The sequence below is a fragment of the Ictidomys tridecemlineatus genome, chromosome 12 (genome assembly GCF_052094955.1).
Source record: "Ictidomys tridecemlineatus isolate mIctTri1 chromosome 12, mIctTri1.hap1, whole genome shotgun sequence".
Lineage (NCBI taxonomy): Eukaryota > Metazoa > Chordata > Mammalia > Rodentia > Sciuridae > Ictidomys > Ictidomys tridecemlineatus.
Genome location: NC_135488.1, coordinates 113,498,801 through 113,516,801, shown reverse-complemented (window position 1 = coordinate 113,516,801; position 18,001 = coordinate 113,498,801). Strand labels below are relative to the sequence as shown.

The window sequence follows — 18,001 nt, the reverse complement described above, 5'->3', positions numbered from 1 at the left end:
GATATTCCTCTACATTTCCTCGTGCTCATGTACATAAGGATTTGTCTTTGGAGAAGAATTGCTGAATCTTGGAGTCTGTGCATCTTCAACTTGATCAAATAGTGTCAATTTTTTCCCAAAAGGGTCGTGCCATCTTTAGCCCCTGCCGGCAATATAAATGGGTTGTCCACATCGTCACTGATGAGTTTTCGTCAGTGGGTGGGGTGTCGATGAGACCTGCAGTGTTCACGACCACGTGGCTTCCTGTGCTGGGGTGGTGGGATGTCTCTGTGGATCAATGGCTGTTCCCACTTCTTCCTCTGGGACACAGTCTTTTATACATTTTTTTTTTCTTACGTGATTTGCTTTTGTCTTTTGAGAAATTTTTATATATTCTAAATATTTTGTCATGTGTTGAAAATACCTTCTGAGAGTTTGCCACGTATCTTTTAAACTTCATTGTCATGTTTGGATAAACAATAATGCTGCTGAATGTGTCAGTCTCCTTTAGGACTCAAGTAATCCCTCTCTGCTCTGAGACCAGGAAGATCATCTTCTATATCTTATTCTTCATGTTTTGACTTTAAGACTTGAATCTGTTGGAGTTTTTTTTTTCATATTTTGGGTGCATTATAATTGTACGTAACCATAGGATTCATTGTTACATATTCATATACTCTGCTTGAGATTGACTTTGCAAAGAGAAAAATCTGATCCCGAAGTTCACCCTGTGGATAACCAGCTACCCCAAGAGCATGCGCCAAATGGTCCATGCCTCCTCCATTTCCTCCATCACCAGCTCTGTCAAAGGCACGTCCCCCCACACACGGCAATCACTGGAGCTCCTCCACTCTGTCCCGGAGTTCTGCTCGTCCATCATGAGCTAACGCCAAACGTGAACCGCCAGCTCCATTTGAGATGTGTTGAGATCCAAGGATAAGCCCCCCCGCCCCCCGCCACCACCTCCCCGGCTTTTCAGGTTCTTCCAGAAAATTTTAGAGTCATCTTGTTGAGTTTACAGAAAAAATCCTTTTTAGGGTTTTAAAATTAGAATTACATTAAACCCTTGGATCACTTTTAAGAGAATAAACACCTTCATGATATTGGGTCTTTCTCTCCATAAACCAGACGTATCTCTAGGTTTTCCTGAATATCAGTAAATTTTACCATTTTCTCTATAAAAATCTTGCATATCTTTGTTATGTCTAAGGAGCTGAGTTTATTCTTGTTTGTTTTGTTTTGTTGCTGCCATAAATGGTATTTTTATTCTAAATAACATTTTATAACTGACACAAAGTGTATGGAAATGCAATTTTTTTGGAATTTAAACTATTATCTTACTTAAGTCAGATTAATTCTAATGCTCTGTATTTTTTGAGTATTTTTTAAACATTTATTTTTTAGTTGTAGGTGGACACAATATATTTATTTTATTTTTTTATGTGGTGCTGAGGATCAAACCCAGGGCCTCACTCTTGATAGGCAAGTACTGTTTCTCTGAGCCACGACCCCAGCCCTCGGCCTCAACTCTTAATATCTGAAATAAAGAACAAACAAAAACTCTCTGTCCCCCGCTGCCAATCTCTAACACGTCCTTTTCCTGTTCTTACTCCTGTGGCTGGAACATTTTGTACCACGTTAAATTGTACTATGGGGGTGGGTACCCTCAGCTTCTCTTTTCCCCTGGGTTCCAATAGGAATTATTTTAAGGTCTCACCATTAAGATGATATCTGAAGTTGGTTTTTTAACAGATTTTTTTATTACACTAAAGTTTTCTTATAACTCTTGTGTGCTGACTTTCCTTTTAAAAAAAACTCATAAGTGGATGTTAAATTTTATCAAATGCTTTTAGCGCACCTGTGCACTCAACGACATTAATAGAATGTCTTCTAGGGCAGAAGAAATCAAGTGCTTTTTAAAAATCGGTATATCTTATAATCAAAACCTTTTTTGCTGAAACCTTGGGCTTGATTGTCTGATTGAGTTGCATTTGAGCCCAGAAGTCAAATACCACCAGCCCTCCAAACCTGTGGGATCCACATCTGTGTATTCAGCCATCTGAAAAAAAAAAAAAAAGAATCTTATCTGTACTGGATATTACAGACTTTTTTTTTGTTTTATCCCCAAACAGTGTAACAACTCTTTACATGGTATTTATACTGTATGGAGTATGATAAGTGATCTGGAGATTATTCAAAATGCACAGGAGGGCGTGTGTGGGCTCTTTGCAAATGCGACACCATTTTATAAGAGAGACTTGAGCATCCTTGGATTGTGGAGACTGCGAGGATATTGCAACTGTCCCCGAGACATTGAGGCGTGCTGGTGAACCAAGGTCCACCAGTCCTGTCACAGGGACAAACTACAGGGGGTCTGTGGCTCTGCTTCCCTGAGGAAGACCCACCCTGTGGGTGTGAGAGGCAATTCCCATCCCCAGCCCACAGCCTGCGTGGCTTGGAGGAAAACATCTGCTGGGATCGACAATAAATCCTTCAGTGCCTTGACCACGAGGCCCTGCTGCGGCAAGAATCTGAAACCCCAGAGTGGCACCAGCAGGAATGGCAGAGGAGAGACCCACTTCTCCCTAGGAGCAATGACAACCCTGCACAAGATGCCCCCAATGAGGCCTCTGGAACTCCCGCAGCTACGCAAAGCCCCGCTGGTGCGAAGGACGTTTATTAAAGTCTCTGGAGGCACCAGGAACTGGGTGGTGCTGGATTCCCTGTTGCCCTTCCCCCTTGGAAACCAAAAGTTCACAGTCGCCATGACCACCAGAAGGCCAGCGGCCGTGGACAGGGCAGAATGGACGTGGTGCTCCCCAAAGCCTCGTCCCTAGGTTTCCTGGGTGTGGCCGCTGGCAGCTCCCCGGCAGGCTGTGCTGCCAGGGCTTGTCCTCCGGAGCTCACTCGGTGGGGACAGCTCTTCCCTGGGACGTTCTTGAGAAGCATCCAGCAGCATTTGTTTAACATGACAGCTGCCTGCCACGGGGACATCAGTGGGACAAACGCGAAGCTAGCCCCAAAGCTTAAAAAGATAAGCTGAGGTGTCCAGGAGACGCGGGGGTGGGGGAGGGTTTTGAGAAGCTCCGCCGGGTTCCTAGGCCCCACAAGGCCGAGGCCATGTGCAACAGTGTGGCACGTCCCAGGAAGCCCTGGAAGGGGCCTAGGTTCTCCCCTCTGGCTGCTCTGGAGGATAGAAGGCTGAGAGCGTCAAGTATCTGACCGAGTGGGGAGGGCAGGAAAAGATGGCCAGCAGGCTCGGTCTTGGAAACCACAGGGAGCCACCACCACGGCGTACCCACCGGGATGGCCGTCGCTGGAAGCCTGGGCAGAGGTGTGGAGCAACCGGAACCCCTCCCAGGCGGCTGCTGGGAATGTAAAGTGACAGTCACTGTGGAAAACATTTTGGCATTGCCTCAAAAACGTAAATGTCAATTTGCCATACGTTTACCATAGAGCCATTCCATTTGTAGGTGTATAAATATCCCTCAGAAAACTGAAAAAAAAAAATGTCTGTGCGAAATTTGTATATACAAATGTTTATAGCAATTTTATTCGTAATTGCCAAAAAGCAGTAACCAAATCCCATCAGCTGGTTAAGTGGATCAACAAAATGTGTTCTATCCATAGAATGGAATATTGTTCATCCGTAAAAGGAAACAAAGTACATATTCATGCAACAACCTGAAGGAACCTTGAAAATACCATGCTACGTGACAGAAGTCAGACTCAGAAGGTCACACATCATATGACTCCTTCTACATGAAAGGCCCAGGAGAAGCAAATTCACAGAGACAGACAGTAGGGAGCCGACTCCTGGAACCAGAGGTCTGGGGAATGGTTGCCTCTGGGGGTAGGACTCCTCAATGGGTAAGTTTATACAATACAATCAAACCTCAACTAAAAAATGAGTGAGCCAGGCTCAGCGGCTCATGCCTATAATCCCAGCGACTCGGGAGGCTGAGGCAGGAGGATCATGAGTTCAAACCCAGCCTCAGCAATTCAACGAGGCCCTGAGTAACTCAGCAAGACCTTGTCTCTAATAAAATAAAAAGGGCTGGGGATGTGCCTCCGTGATTAAGTATCCCTGGCTTCAATCTCTAGTACCAAAAAAGAAAAAAAAATGTGAGTCATCATTTTCAGAGTTTAACCCCTGTGTTGCCAAGATTGGACCAGCCCAAGGCACAACGTTTTGATCAATTGATAGAATCTGATAAAAAGCCCATTTTGTTTGGGAATTTTCTCAAGGAGGAGAGCAGACAGAACTGTCATGGCCTGGATTCCCCAGCAGGGCAACCATCTCTTTCCTGTTCTTTCTTCTTGGTTTCTGGTTCTTCTTTTATAGGGAAAGTACTTTAGGACATCACACTGGACCTCAATGGTACTTTCCCGAGGCTGTCTCTGTCCGTGCCAGTCTCCTTGCATTTGTTCCCACTGATTCCTTCTCTTCTGCCATTTGGTTTCTAGGGGTGTGATGATATCGACTTTTCTTTTTAATATCTACAAAAACAGGTCTTGGTGGAGTTATATAAATCACTGACAGGAAACGCACCCTCTTCCTAGTTGTTTCTCGGGTGCCCGGGTACTAGGCGGACGAGCTTGTGTTCACAGATTTATTCTGATTCAAGGGTGGGAAGCAGGCAAGTTGGGCAGTGCCCCACCTGGGTACCAGCAGCAGGATGCTTATCAGGTGTGTCAGAACTCACACACATGATCCAGTCCTTCCTGGTAGGTAGTTTTCTAATTTCTCTTCTTTTCATCTGGGGCCAACACCCTGGCTAGCACCCAGTCCTGCAAGTGCCCCACACCTCCCACCCCCAGGCTTGGAGGAAAGGAGCAGCTGCCATGTCTGCCCTCTCTGGGCTCATTCCCAATGGGAGCCCTCCCGACTCAGCCTATTTTCTTGAACATCCATGACAATCTCTTGGCTCCTAATGGTCACTCTTCACCGTGTCCTTTTTTTTTTTTTTTTTTTGCATTTAATTTTACACTTAATATTGTTTCAACAGCGCTACTGAAGACGGCAGGATAAATGCTCACACTCAGTTCATCTTCTGAACCAGAACTCAGTCTTAACGCTGCTTCTGGAGAGTCACCCAGGGAATTCGTCAGAGCAGGGATGAGTCCCGGTGGTGCCCCTCCCCCCCTTCTGCACTTTGTCAGCATCTGCCCTTGGGACCAATCGGGGAGGGCTGGAACTGAGTTCTTCTTGCCAGCATCAAGTAGAGGGTGTGACGGACAGCTTTCCAAAAAACAAGCACTGCGTGATTGAACAAGTGAGTTCAGTTAATGTCATGCCCGGATTTTAAGACTGGGTCTGTACAAATACTGGACAAAACCCTTCCTTCTCCTTCCTATTTGAAAATTAAATAGGAAATTTTTTTAATTATGAAAAACTGATTGTTTTCTTATCTCAGTCCCACAGCGTACCCTGCGCAAGCTCCCGCCAGCCCCACGGAGAGATGATTGACACAGACCCTTCCAGCAGCTCTGCTGCATAGCCCGAGCATGAACGGGGCCAGGGGAGGGCATCCTCTTCCAACACTGGGAGCTGATTTCCAGACCATGGAAAAGTCTATCAGAAATCAAATGTTTCCCTACATGACTTACAAACTAAAGACAGGAACTTGGATATAATGAGAAATGTTAAAATTGCACCAGAAAACTTCAAGGGCTTAAGCCAACCAAATGTATGTATACTGAGCCTCTCAAAGCTCTCGTTATTATGGAGAATTAGACGTGTAGCAGACCAAATGATGTTTTCCAAATTTACCAGCTTCTGTAATAAAACAGCCCTGCTGCTGCCCACCGCCCTTGCTGTCGGTGAACGAACCTACCATATGTTTTACATCCCCATGCCTTGGGCATCGTGTGGACTCTAGATCTGATTGTCCAAGAGAAGGAAGCTCCTCAGAGAGGAGACTGGAGTCATCGGAAAGACCCAGAACCTCAGCCTCCTGCAGCTCCACCTGCAGGCTTGGTTCCCACGGGGCCCTCAGCCACCAGAGGAGACCACGGAGCGCCAGACTCTGCGGCCCTGGGTCTTCTCTGCACACTAAGCCTCTTGGCTTCCAAGCAGCAGCCCCCACACCTGCACCCTCCCCACCTGAGCTGAGGGCGACCTGGGGAGGCCAGGCTGGGATGCAGATCCAGATGGAGATGGTGGACACTGTGCCTCTTGTAATCCAGAAACTTCCAGCTCAGGGGGAAGGCACAAGAGCTAAAGAGTTGAGCCCAGGGTGGAGGGACTCCGAGGACACGGCTCCGGGCTGAACTGTGTCTCCCCAGATCCACAGGGTGAAGCCTGGTGGTCAGGTCAAACGAGGTCATGGGGGGGGGAACCCTCATTCAGCAGCTTTGGTGGCCCTGTAAGAAGAGGAAGAGAGCCATCGCCCTCATTCTCTCTCCCTGTAGGCACTGGCGAAGGTACTGAGGACAGTGACATCGTCAGGGTGACTCGCAGAGTCACTCCCAGGAAACCCCTGGAGGCTGACCAACAAACCCTCCTGGAGAGGAGGTGGAGGTGGGGTGGTGGAGGGAGCAACCAGGAAAACTTGATAGGAAGGGCAAAGCACCCTCCCAAAGTATGTCCTTTCTTGTAGCTGAATGTCCTTGTCACCTAGGAAGGTTTATATTTCCATCTTAAGGTACAGACTCACCCCAGGCATTTCAAAGCCCTTTTGAAGTAGAAGATGAGGAGAAGCGTGTGGCTAGAGACCATGCAAAGGCTCCTGCTGCAGGACACAGAGGACGTGGGGCACGTTCCTGGGCTTCCCTCTGCCTGCTCCAAACCCACACCCAGAGAACCAGGGCTCGCCCTCTGCGACCACGACCCCCCACCCCACCCCCGCGAGGTCGGCAGCAAGGCCCTCACTTGCGCTTGGAGCACATCTGTTACCAGGGAGGCCTGGTTCTGAGGACAGGGAGGGCCAGAGGGTGGCTGTGTTGCCCACATCTTGCCCCAAAGTGATTCAGGCCTGGCTTTAGCAAGAGCCGGAGAGTGCAGTTTTACTCTGAATCAGGAGACCCCCCGAAGGCAACCAAGCCCAAGCCAAGAGCCCAGGGCCTGAGCAAACCCTGTGCAGATGTGGAGGATTCCTGAGCTGTCCAGGAGGCAGGAGGACCCACAGAGGAAACGGCCATGCCTGCTGCCCAGGGTGCTTGGGCCATGGTCAGCCTGGGATAGTGGTCCTGCAGAGTGGAGTGATGGCCAGGAAGGATGGCCCCCGCACAGCATGGGATAAGCAGCAACCCAGGCTTCTAGACCTTTCGAGGCAGGAAGAAGAACTGTGTGTGTGTGGGGGGGGGGACAGGAAGAACAAGTGGGCTGGCAGGGCAGTCAGCAGGTGTCCACGGGACACACGGAGCCAGCTGTGATTGGCCCCCGTATACACCTGGTACCAAGGTGCTACCTGGGGAGAGTGAGGAGACCCCACAGTAACCAAAGTTAAGTTTCTGCCACTTCAAGGGGATGACAAGTCTAAAGGTAAATTCAGTTAATAGCAGAATAATGAGGAAGGTTCTGTTCCTGGTGTGTCACCATCTGCCACCCAGGCCATCTTCATCGCATGTGATGAACTTGTATTCCAGGACTCTGCTGTGCAGAGAGTAAGTCTGGGAGAAGAAATGTGGCAACGCTTGCTCCTGGGTGTGTATCCTGAGAACTGCCCAGGATGGAGACCCGGCTAAGGAGAGGGGCCAGGGTGGAAGTGTGCATGGAGAGCGGAAGGCCCACGGATGCTTCCTGGTCACCTCCAAAGTGCCATCAGGATCCAGGGGTTGGCCCTCAGCCTCCTGCCTGGCAAGTGCCACCCCACTTCTCAGCCTCTGGGGACCAGCTGTGCTTCTGACTCTCACACACGGCAGAGTGGCTCAGAGTTGAGCATGGAGTCAGACTTCGCTGACTGAATGCTGCTGAGTGTGTGTGGGGTGGGGAAGGCATGAGCAATATGGCGGAAGACGGAGATATAAACGCTTTAAAGGAGGAAGAAACAGGAAGCCAGTGTTTCTTGAATGGAGGTGCCATGGGCTCACTGCCTCAGTCATTAACAGGCATTAACTCTTCAAATACACACTAGTTCCGCCTGGTCCGTGTCTCCTGTCTAGCCCACTCCTGGGGCAGCTTGTAGGAGCAGCCCACAAGTCATTAAGTTTAGCAGGACCCTGTCATGAAAGATCCAGTTAAATCAGCATAAAAGCAAATTAGCAGTTGCCAGCTGTCAAGTCACAGCAGAGGACCAGGAATTCCAACAGCCATCAGGACATCATTTTAAAAGATTTAATTCCACTTATATCATCCCAACTGAGAGGTCCAATTGCTTGTGCATGGTTAGAGAGGTTCTTTGGGGGAAAGCACTAAAAGTGCCAGAAGTTGCCCCCCACGATGAGCAAACGCACTAAGAGCTGCCTAGACACGGTGCAGTATATACCTATGCAAATGGGTTTGTAACAGTCGCTTAGTTACCTGGAAGAAGCAGTATTGGTCCTTATTGTGTGACTTTGAGGTTCTCCAGTGAGATTTGCAATATTCCTACCGTTGTTAGGAATAGCAAAGCATTTTTATATGAACTTTAATTAAATATATAAGATTAAAACCTTTCATACTTCAGTTCCTCAGAGAATTAATGACATTGTCCATAGCTTTTTTTGGGGGGTGGGTCCTAGGAATCGAACCCAGGGCCTGATACATGCTGGGCAAGCTCTATACCAATGAACTTCACCCTCAGTCCTGTCTATAGCCTTTAATGCCTTAAACATCTCAAGATCTTAAACTTCTGAATGAGAACGTCAGAGGCAGGAAGTGGCAGGCAGCTGGCCTTCTGAAGAGGAGCTCTCTCTGATGGCCATTCCCCACCACCCTCTCTGATGGCCTGTTGTGGTTGGATCTTGAATGTCCCCCAGAGACTCTGCAATGTTCAGAGGTGGGGCTTTGGGGAAGGAACTGAATCGTGAAAGCTCTGATCCCCTCAATGGGTTGACCTGTTGATTCTGTGTTTGATGAGGTTATTGGGAGGTGAGCAGGAGATGGGGCCTAGGGGAAAGGAGTGAGTCCCTGGGGTCATGCCCTTGGGAATGCCCCAGTCCCCTGCCCCTCTCTATCTCTGCTTCCTGGCTGCCAGGAGCTGAGCAGCTCTCCTTCCCCATGATGCTTTGCCTCTCCTTCTGCCATGATGCTCTGCCTCCCCTCAAGCCCAGAGCAATGGAGTCGGCTGGACTTAGACTGGATCTCCTGAAACCATGAGCCAAGACAAATCTTCCCTCCTTCACGTTGATTTTCTCAGGGTTTTGCCACAGCAATGAAAAGCTGGCCAACACAGCCTTTCCCGGGAGCCTCTCTCTGACAGGCATCCTCAGAATCCCTCTTTTGATGGTGTGTTCCCAGGATCCCTCTCTGATGGGGGTACCCAGTGTCTCCGTCTCCAGTGATGATACAGTCCCAGGAATTCCCAGGACCCCTCCAAGGGCGTATTCTCAGGATCCCTATGTCTGGGTGGGGTGGGGAGCGGTACTGAGGAGTCAGACACAGAGCCTCACCTGCTGGACAAGGGCTGGGGACTGAGCTGCCTCCCTAGTCACCAGGATCTAGACCTAACAGCACGTCCCCAGCCTTCTTCTCTCTGCCGCCGCATCCCTGACATCTCCAGCTCTGATGGGAATTTGCAGGGTCCCTCTCTCCCTCAGATACTCCCAGGATTCCTCTCTGAGATGTTATGTTCCCCGGATCCCCCTCTGGTCTGTTTCCTCTGATGCTGTGTCCCCACGTCCTTCAGTGACATTGCTGCCCCCTGTGTGTGCCGTCTTCCTCTAGTACCTGTTCTCCTCTTCACTACAAGCAAATAGCAGTCAGCCTCTCAGCTCAGAGGGTCTTTTCCAGGACAGCCCACCTTCACAAGACGCCACAAGGTGCTGACCGTCTCCCACAAAGATGACCGAGAGCCTCAACAGCCGGCGTCTTCTGGGAGGTGTGCGGCGGAGGGCTGCAGGAGGCTCACATGGCAGAGCATCAAGGAGGGTCACAGTCGCCCGGCAGCCACAACACCAAGTTCCAGATCATGTCTTATGAGATGTAAATGGTGGTTATCACCCATTTTACAGAGGAGGAAACCAAGGACTGTGAGTTTAAGACACTTGATCAAGGGGTAGTGATGACGGCAGCTCTATCAGCGCTCAGATGAAAAGCAAGTCCCAAAAGCTTACCTGCTGTCTGACCCTATTGTGTCACACTCTTGAAATGACCAAATTCTAGAATGGAAGACAGACGGATGGAGGCCAGAGGTGGCAGGAGGGAGGTGGCATGGCTGGGATAGGGCACAAGGAGGGTCCCTGGTGGTGATGGACTGTGTGCTTCGTGACAGTGGCAGAGATGGGAACCTGCTCACATGACCGGCTGCACTCAACGGCAGACACACACGCACACACCAAGGAGATTCTGAACCAGCTGGGTGGGCTGTGTCAGGGTTCATGTCCGGGCTGTGACACTGTGCCATCACCAGGCCACTGGTAGAAAATGGACGAAGAGCCGCAGGCTCTCTGCGTCTCTCAGAATGGCTTGGAGACCTACAATTACCTCAAAATAAAATCTTTAATTGGAAGATACAGTGACTTTTAAATACGTGCATGGTGGAACTACCCAGTTTGGTATATCTCTAAGAGCACATTGGATACACTGTTGCATAATATGCCCAAAGTGTTGTTTCAACTTATCTGGCAGCTTTTACAAATTGTATTTTAAAGTTTTATGCATGCTGTGAACTTCCACTCAAAAGTAAAAATGGTAATAAAAGTAAAATCAATTCTAACTTGAAAAACAAGAGCTGGGAACCTCAGGGAGAATTCCTCCTTGCCGGCAGAGGACGGGCACCATGGGCGGGGCGCTGGCCTGGGAGATGCAGGTCTGCTTGGCTGTGAGCTGGCCAGGAGGGTTGCCTTATGTTGAAAGAAGAGCAGAAGAAAATCCCAGGGCCCGGTGGCCAAGGACACGTCCAGCTGGTGCCCTCAGGAGCCATTCCAGCCAGCGATGGCCCTCTGTATTTCAAGTTTTAGGATAGAGCTACTTCCAGGTTTTGATTTGCTTGGTAGATCAATAACCTACTTTAGGTTATTTCAATTGATTTTAATTTTACATTAGCCTTGTCCCCTGGGTCCCTGCCCTCAGCTAGACTTCAAGGGGGCTCTGCCTGTGGTGGTAAGAAGCAGCTGGCCTGAACGGGGGAGGCCCAAGTCCTGTTCTCCGCCCAGCCCCTCTCAACAGGTCTGGACTCACTTCCTCCCCTGTACCTCGGGGTGACCTCGCCTGCTCTGGGCGGGTGGTGAGCTCAGGCAGCGCAGTGGCCACCAAAGAGAGATGTGCGTGGCCAGCACAGGGCAGCCTCACCCCGAGGCTCTCCTTGTCCATAACTGCTCCTGGGGGACAGGTGGCCAGGGGCACGGTGGGAGGGGACAGCAGAGGCGTAGACAGGCAAACTGGCCAGATTCTGGAGCTGCCGCTGCTCTTGAAGGACCGAGAACCTTGGGCAGGCTCTTACTTGGTCTCACGTGCGTTCCCCCTTCTGCGTTGGGGGATGGGGAGCTCCCAGGGTTTCCCAAGAATCACACTAAATGAGACAGTTAAACTCAGCACATGATCAGTATAACGTGCCCACAGTGTTGTCCGCTCGTGTTTTTATTAATAGTGTTTACAAGCTGGGGGAGGGGTGCTGCCACCCACAGCTGACCTTCGCAGGGGTGGGGTGGGGACAGGGCTGGACTGAGGCCCTGGTCTGTGGGTGGCCCCGCTGCACACCCCCAGCAGAGCAGCAGGGGTCACTGGGCTTCGGCCTCAGGGGACCTCCCTGTCCACTCTCTGTGACTCCCCAGTAAGGGCCCTCACTGGCGTGTGTCCTGCGCTCTGACGTGAGAGACGGCCTCCCGTGGCTCCCCCACTCTGGCCCCTGGACTGGGCCTAGGCAACCCACAGACCCTCGGCCCCTGTCCTCTCCGGGGTTGCTCAGAGACCAGCACTGACAGGGCCATCCCTCCCGTGGGGCTCTTTGCTGGGTTTTCTCTGCGGCCCCTGGAAGGTCCCGCTGGGGGAGGGCGGACGTGCTGCCCACCTGCAGAGAGCTGGTCTGCGGCCCTGACCGGAGGGCAGCCCTGACCGGAGGGCTCTCCAGCCAGCCCAAGGGGGACAGACGGGCTTCCCGAAGGTCACTGTGGCCTTGCCCCACCTCTGAAAGCCCAAGTCCTGTCCCTCCCCTTCTCCAGGGCTCTGGGTCAGCCTCCCCCAGGACGCTCTCCCTCGGGGACCCGTCACTTCACGTCTGAGACGGTTTTGTCTTTTTCTTCTGTTTTCTCCAGAACTCGGTCAGCTCTGCCTCACTCTGTTTGTCGGTTTACATTTATCTTATTTCTTTGAATTTCTGGTTCTAAGTGACTCTCTGTATCTTCAAGTGCACGCGGAGCACGTGCTTCTGTCCCAGGCGTCGTCCCGTTCTCCGGGGGGTTTCCTCAGTGGGGTGCCATGTGGTTTGGGGGCTTGGTGAGGAGTCCCCCGGGCCGCAGTCTTGGGGTGGTGTTCTCTCTGTGGTGGGGGGTTTGGAGCTCAGTGGCACCCACTCTTCAGCCTGGTGGAGTCCATTCACTTGGTGGGTTCGCTGTCCGCTCCTGAGGGCAGGGAGGAGTGTCCTCGTGTCCTCTGGTCCTCGGGTTCTGTGCCGTCCTGCAGGACCCTGGACTCCCCTGGGCTTCCTCTCCCCCATCACCGGTTGCTAGAGACACACCTCTCTCCTCTTCGCCTCTTCTCCCCAGAAGCTGTGCATTTTGAGAATCATTCCTTCAAATTGGGCACAATTTGAAGACCCTTATTTGGAGTCCGTGTGAGTCCTGCCCAAACGCAGTCCAGATTCAGGACAGACCTCACATCTCCCGTGGGGGGTTCAGACCCCTGGCTCCTCTTCTGCCCGACGGCAGGTTTCCCGGGCCTGCCTCGCTCAGCCTCCAGGGAGCGGGGGTAGAACAGAAGCACCAGAAATCCTGCACCTGGATATACTGATCTTTTTTTTTTCTCTTTTAAATTACAATTATTCTAAAATTTGGGTATTTTCTGCTTTCTTTTTATTTTCTCTCTTTCTTTCTTTTCCCCGAGGATTAACCTACAGATTTTTCCAGGGCACTGGACATTCTAGCTCCTACTAAGAGCCATCAATACTGCGTGGATACCTGAGCCTGATAAACTCTGTGCAGATGTAAGGAATCTGCAGACTCATTATCATTCAAGAATATCAATGCGAACACACCACGTAAAATGTTAGCCAGCAGAACACAATTCCACATTCACAAAATATGTAAGACATGAACAAGCGGACATCATTCCAACGACGCAGTGTCTGTAACACGCGAGTCTAAGCGTGGTGATATTGGGCTCAGGCACCATGGGACCCAGGCCTCTCTCCCAGCACAGGGGACTCAGGGCCCTCATTTTGCTCTGAAACGTAACCTCTGACTTATTGTAGTCCTAAAGTCAAGAAAAAAAACTACAGAAAAGCTCTGTGGAAACAGTTCTCTGAAAAGCCGGCAAAGCCGCAGATAGGCCAAGATGACCACAGATCTGGAATTCCAGATGGCCCCCACCTAGGTGTGGTGACCAGTATCTAATCCAGAAGCCCTGCAGTTTGGCACTACTCCCCTTGTGACATCCTCATGTTTAAACCAATCAGTTCAAATGAATCTCCCTCTTGTAGTGACCAATCACCCCTACCCGACTTGTTCCCGCCAGGGAATGTGCTAATCATGTTTTAGAGTTGTTGTTTGACTTTCCTGCGGTGTGTGATGATTTGCTAAGAGAGGCTATGATGTATGTGAAGTCTCTGCCTTCTCCAAAGAATGTATAAAACTGCTGCAAACCCTGGGCTTGGGGCCTCTCAGCGCCACCAGTTGCTGTGTGTGCATGGAGGACCGAGCTAGCTCACAATAAACACCTCTTTGCTGCTTACATCGATCTTGGGTCTCTGGTGGTCTTTTGGGGGTCCTGAATTCGAGCATAACATCAGAAAAGTTGTTCCTCAGCTCCCTAACGTGCTCTGGGCACTGAGCTCCATGCCAAGAGCCCTGTGCAGAATACGCACAGGACGTCTGCCCACCAGGATGGGACAGTCCAGCCTGAGGCATGGACACCGACCAGCAGCCACACAAACATGAGGCTGCCAGCTGTGGTGGACTCTGTGAAGGCCAAGACCAGGACCATGGCTCTGGGCGAGGAGGCTGGGAGGCTTCCCAACCTCTGGCCCTGGGCTTTGCATGTAGTAAGTGCTCAATAAATAATGAGGGGCGGGGGACACTTGGTCTGAGCCCTGAAAGACTGGGGAGTCCAGCAGGCTGGGTGGGCAGGGCAGGGAGGAGGGAGCAGCCACAGCTAAGGAAGAAAGGCCAGCGCGGCTAGGGGAGAGAGGGCAAGAGGTGACAGCGGTGGAGCCAAGGCCACAAGCCACCGATCCCAGATCTCGTTTCTAGAACGAGCCTGGGTTGCACACACGTTCCGTTCCCCTCACCTTGACCAGGTCCACTGCACCCCTACTCTGCAGTCCTCGGGGCCCTGCCTTCCTGTGGGACTCGCTTTCCTCCGCTGCCGGGAGGGTGAGTACCGCATGCCCACCGAGGCCCCGCACTGTGTCTGTGCAGATGGACGCCTGGGGGCAGAGCAGGTGGCTGAGCACCACTCTGCACACGCCTGCCACTATTCATGTGGCGACATTTGACAAAATGACAGGGTCCCGCGACCCTGGCCCTGTGGAGTTCCTCAGGCCAGCACCAGCCAAAGCCCCCAAAAGACCCAGATGAAAATTCCAAGGGAACCCTCTCCTTAGGGCTTAGCCCAGATCCGTAGCCCCCGCCAGGCACCGCGTCAGCACCGATATACGCAGAGGGGAGACCTCTTGCCCCTGCTGCAGAGGGACGGGCAGCCCAGGTACACACAGGACAACGCCCAGGACAATGCCACGTGGTAAGGAGTGGCGACCCCCCCACCGAGGGAGCCAGAGGGCCCCAGGGGTGGGGCGAGCCAGCCTCTGCTCTGCAGAGGGGGAGCAGCGCCCTTCACCAGCTCCACCCCAGAAGGCAGAGTCTAGAATCAGCCTTCACACACGCCCAGCCCCGGGCCACACGTCCCAGCTGCTGGCAGGAAGAGGAAGTTGGGACACATGAAACACTTCTGTGACTGGAGAACAAGACAGTGGAACACCCTCTCTCCCTTTCACCCTTCCCACAATACTACAGCATGAAGACCAAGAGGGAGACACACACTGCAGGTTTAGGAAGAGGACATGGTTCCCCTTCGTGGGGAGAATTTTGCCAGTTACAGGAAGAAAAATGTGTTACCTGACCTAATAAAACTCTTCAAGATAAGGTGGGTCTTAGGATTGGTTGGCTCAGTGATGGAATGACGTCTTCAAAGACCTGGATTCTTTTCACCTTCCCCATCGACTCAACAAGTTAACCTGTCTTTAAGCTAGCTCTCCTCATGCTTGCAATATGGCTGCAGAGGTCTAGGTGTTACAACCAGACTTAACAATGGCTAGAAGAGGTTCTCATTGGTCAATCACAGAAAAGGAGAATGAGACCTCAGTGACTGGATTTGACCCTCCCTGAGCCCTGTGTAGACTGAGTGGACATCTGGACAAAATTGGCCAAGAGGAAAGGGGGATGGGTTCTGAAGAAGGAATCACCTGCCCCTAGATTCCAAGACCTCTTCTTGTCCCTCTGTACCATTTCATTTTTAGTTTCCAGAAGCGAGGAGTTGGAACGCCAACCGCACAGCCATCACCAAGGGCTTCTGCTGCACCAAGACCCAGCTGTGTTCTGCAGAGGTGATCATGATGGATTCAAATTCCATTTTGTTCTGTTGGGTGGAAAAGTCCTGTTCAAAACTCCCTCCCTCCAGGCGTCTCTGCTGTTCAGACTCAGACCACAAACAAGCACTCCCACAAGCCTCCCAGATGACATAGATGAAAATGAGAACAAGAAGGATTTCTGTGTTATTTGTCCCCAATATCCTGGGGCAGGACTTGGATGCATTTATTTGGAACAGAACTGTGGCTTGAAAAGCCTTGTAAACCTCCCAGCACAATAGAAGCATCTAATAAATACAGCTCTTAAAAACAGAATTCTCGCGGCAACTGAATTTCTTTGTTATTCAGTCGTTCAAGCAAACAAAGCTGCAAGTAAAAACTAAGTGTGCCGGCTCTGACTTGGGCCGCCAGCTGGGTCAGTCTCTGCTGCGGCCTCAGAGCCTCTTTATATACATTGCAAACGGCAGCGTCTCCCGGAGTGAGGGCACGGCTGAGTGCTGCCCAAGGACACGCGGGCCACTCCTATTTAAACAGGGTTCTCCTCTGCCATGGACAGCCTTCCTGTCCCTGCCCACATGGGTGCCCAGGAGGCTCAGGCCCGCCTCTCTGATCCCCGGCGTCCCCCCCGGCCCTGTCTGCCAGACTCAGGCGTCCTCTGACGGCCAGCTTGTCCTGCTCCCTGCTCCTTGGCATGGACTCCCTCCTCTCCCCGCAACACTCCCCTGGTTGCCTCTCCACCACCTGCACAGGCCCCTGCCGCTGATGGCCTGGGAGCCTGCAGGAGCCCGTGGTGACTCCTCCATGCCCTGAGCCACCCCTCCTTCTGCCACAGGGCCAGCTTTGCCGTGGACACTGCTGTGGGCCCAGGTCACCCCTCTCCAGGCTGCCTGTGAAGGAGACAGGCCCATTCCCCAGGCCCCTGCCTGTTCTGGACCACGCTCCAGGGCCCAGCACCAGAATGCCTGCCTGAATGGCCCTAAGTCAGCCACGGGGCCTGGCCAGGCTCTCCCCCTCCACCTCCTGACAGGGCGCACCTGAGCCCAGGGGGGGCCCGGAGCTGTGTGGGAGACGAGGGTGCGAGGTGTCTCGCAGCAGGGGGTGTCTTTCCGGCTGTGGGTCAGGGAAGAGAAGGGGCAGGTCTGGGGCTCCCGGGGGTCACAGGCCCACAGTCATTGTGAGGCCACTTTCCACAGGAAACCCCAGGAAGCTCAAGAATCCTGAATCCACCAAGGTCAGAGAAGGTGAGCCGCGGGCTTCCTGCATGCTCATGGCCCATCCTGGTGACGATGGATTTGAATTTGGGTTCCAGGGGGTTGTCCGTGTGGGTCACCCTGCACTTAGGGGCACGAGAGCCTCTGGGCAGCCAGAGCGGAGCCCCTGCTGAGAGGGGCCTGAAGTGCCACCAGGTAGGACAGCAGACAGGGAGCTGGGGACAGGCTGGTGTGGGACACAGCTGGCTTCGGGTTGAAAAGCCGAGGCTTCACTACTTGGGGCTACAGGACGGAGCTCATGGGGAGCTGGCAGGCTCTGGACGTCCTCCTGGCAGCACTGTGGCCACTCTTGCTGCACGGCGCGTGGCGGGCTGGGCCACGGGGCCTGCTGGTGGTCAGAGGCTGGGCTTCCCGCCCTCGGGGCGAGGTCCGAATGCTGACTGCGCTGCAGGTGCTCAGCCCGGAGCAGGCGCGGGGCTTGGTTGGGATTTCGTGTTGCCTTGTTCTTCTGTCTCCCAGACGATTCCTCAGGGACCTCAGAGACACCGTGGATGGGCCAGATAAACGGGCACAGATGCCAATTCGGGCATTGGCACACACGGCGCCCGGTGCTGCCGCTTCCCCACGGGGGCAGGGGTACTCCTCAGCCGTCACAGCAATGACACTGGCTCTCCCCCAGCGGATGGGGGCCGAGCTGGAGGGGGCTGGTGACCTGCTGCTGGACACAGGTGATAGAGAGCCTGGGGCCCCGCGGGCCTTGGTGGCGCCCCTGCTGAGGCCCACTGAGGAGTCCCTGCAGCCCCCAGAAGGCTGTGCTGGCTCCTCTGGCCGTCGGGTGGCCGGGCTGACTCCAAGCGGCTGTGCATCTGCTCGTTTTGGAAAAAGTCTGGCGGGGGCACTTAGAAACTCAGGTGGCTCCCTTAACGAGGGAAGCAGGGCTGGCAGAGCGATAACAGGCCATTACCGAGGAGGGAGGCTCTGGGCCATTGA

General features: G+C 52.5%; 1 long non-coding RNA gene across 1 annotated transcript in view; it reads right to left on the bottom strand.

Annotated features, from left to right (window-relative positions):
- Positions 1 to 962: 962 nt before the first annotated feature.
- Positions 963 to 18,001, bottom strand: part of LOC120884989 (uncharacterized) — a 51,727-nt gene continuing 34,688 nt past the window's right edge. Inside the window, exon 3 of the long non-coding RNA XR_013429243.1 lies at positions 963 to 2,038. This is a non-coding gene — a long non-coding RNA (uncharacterized LOC120884989). The remainder of the gene's footprint in view (positions 2,039 to 18,001) is intronic.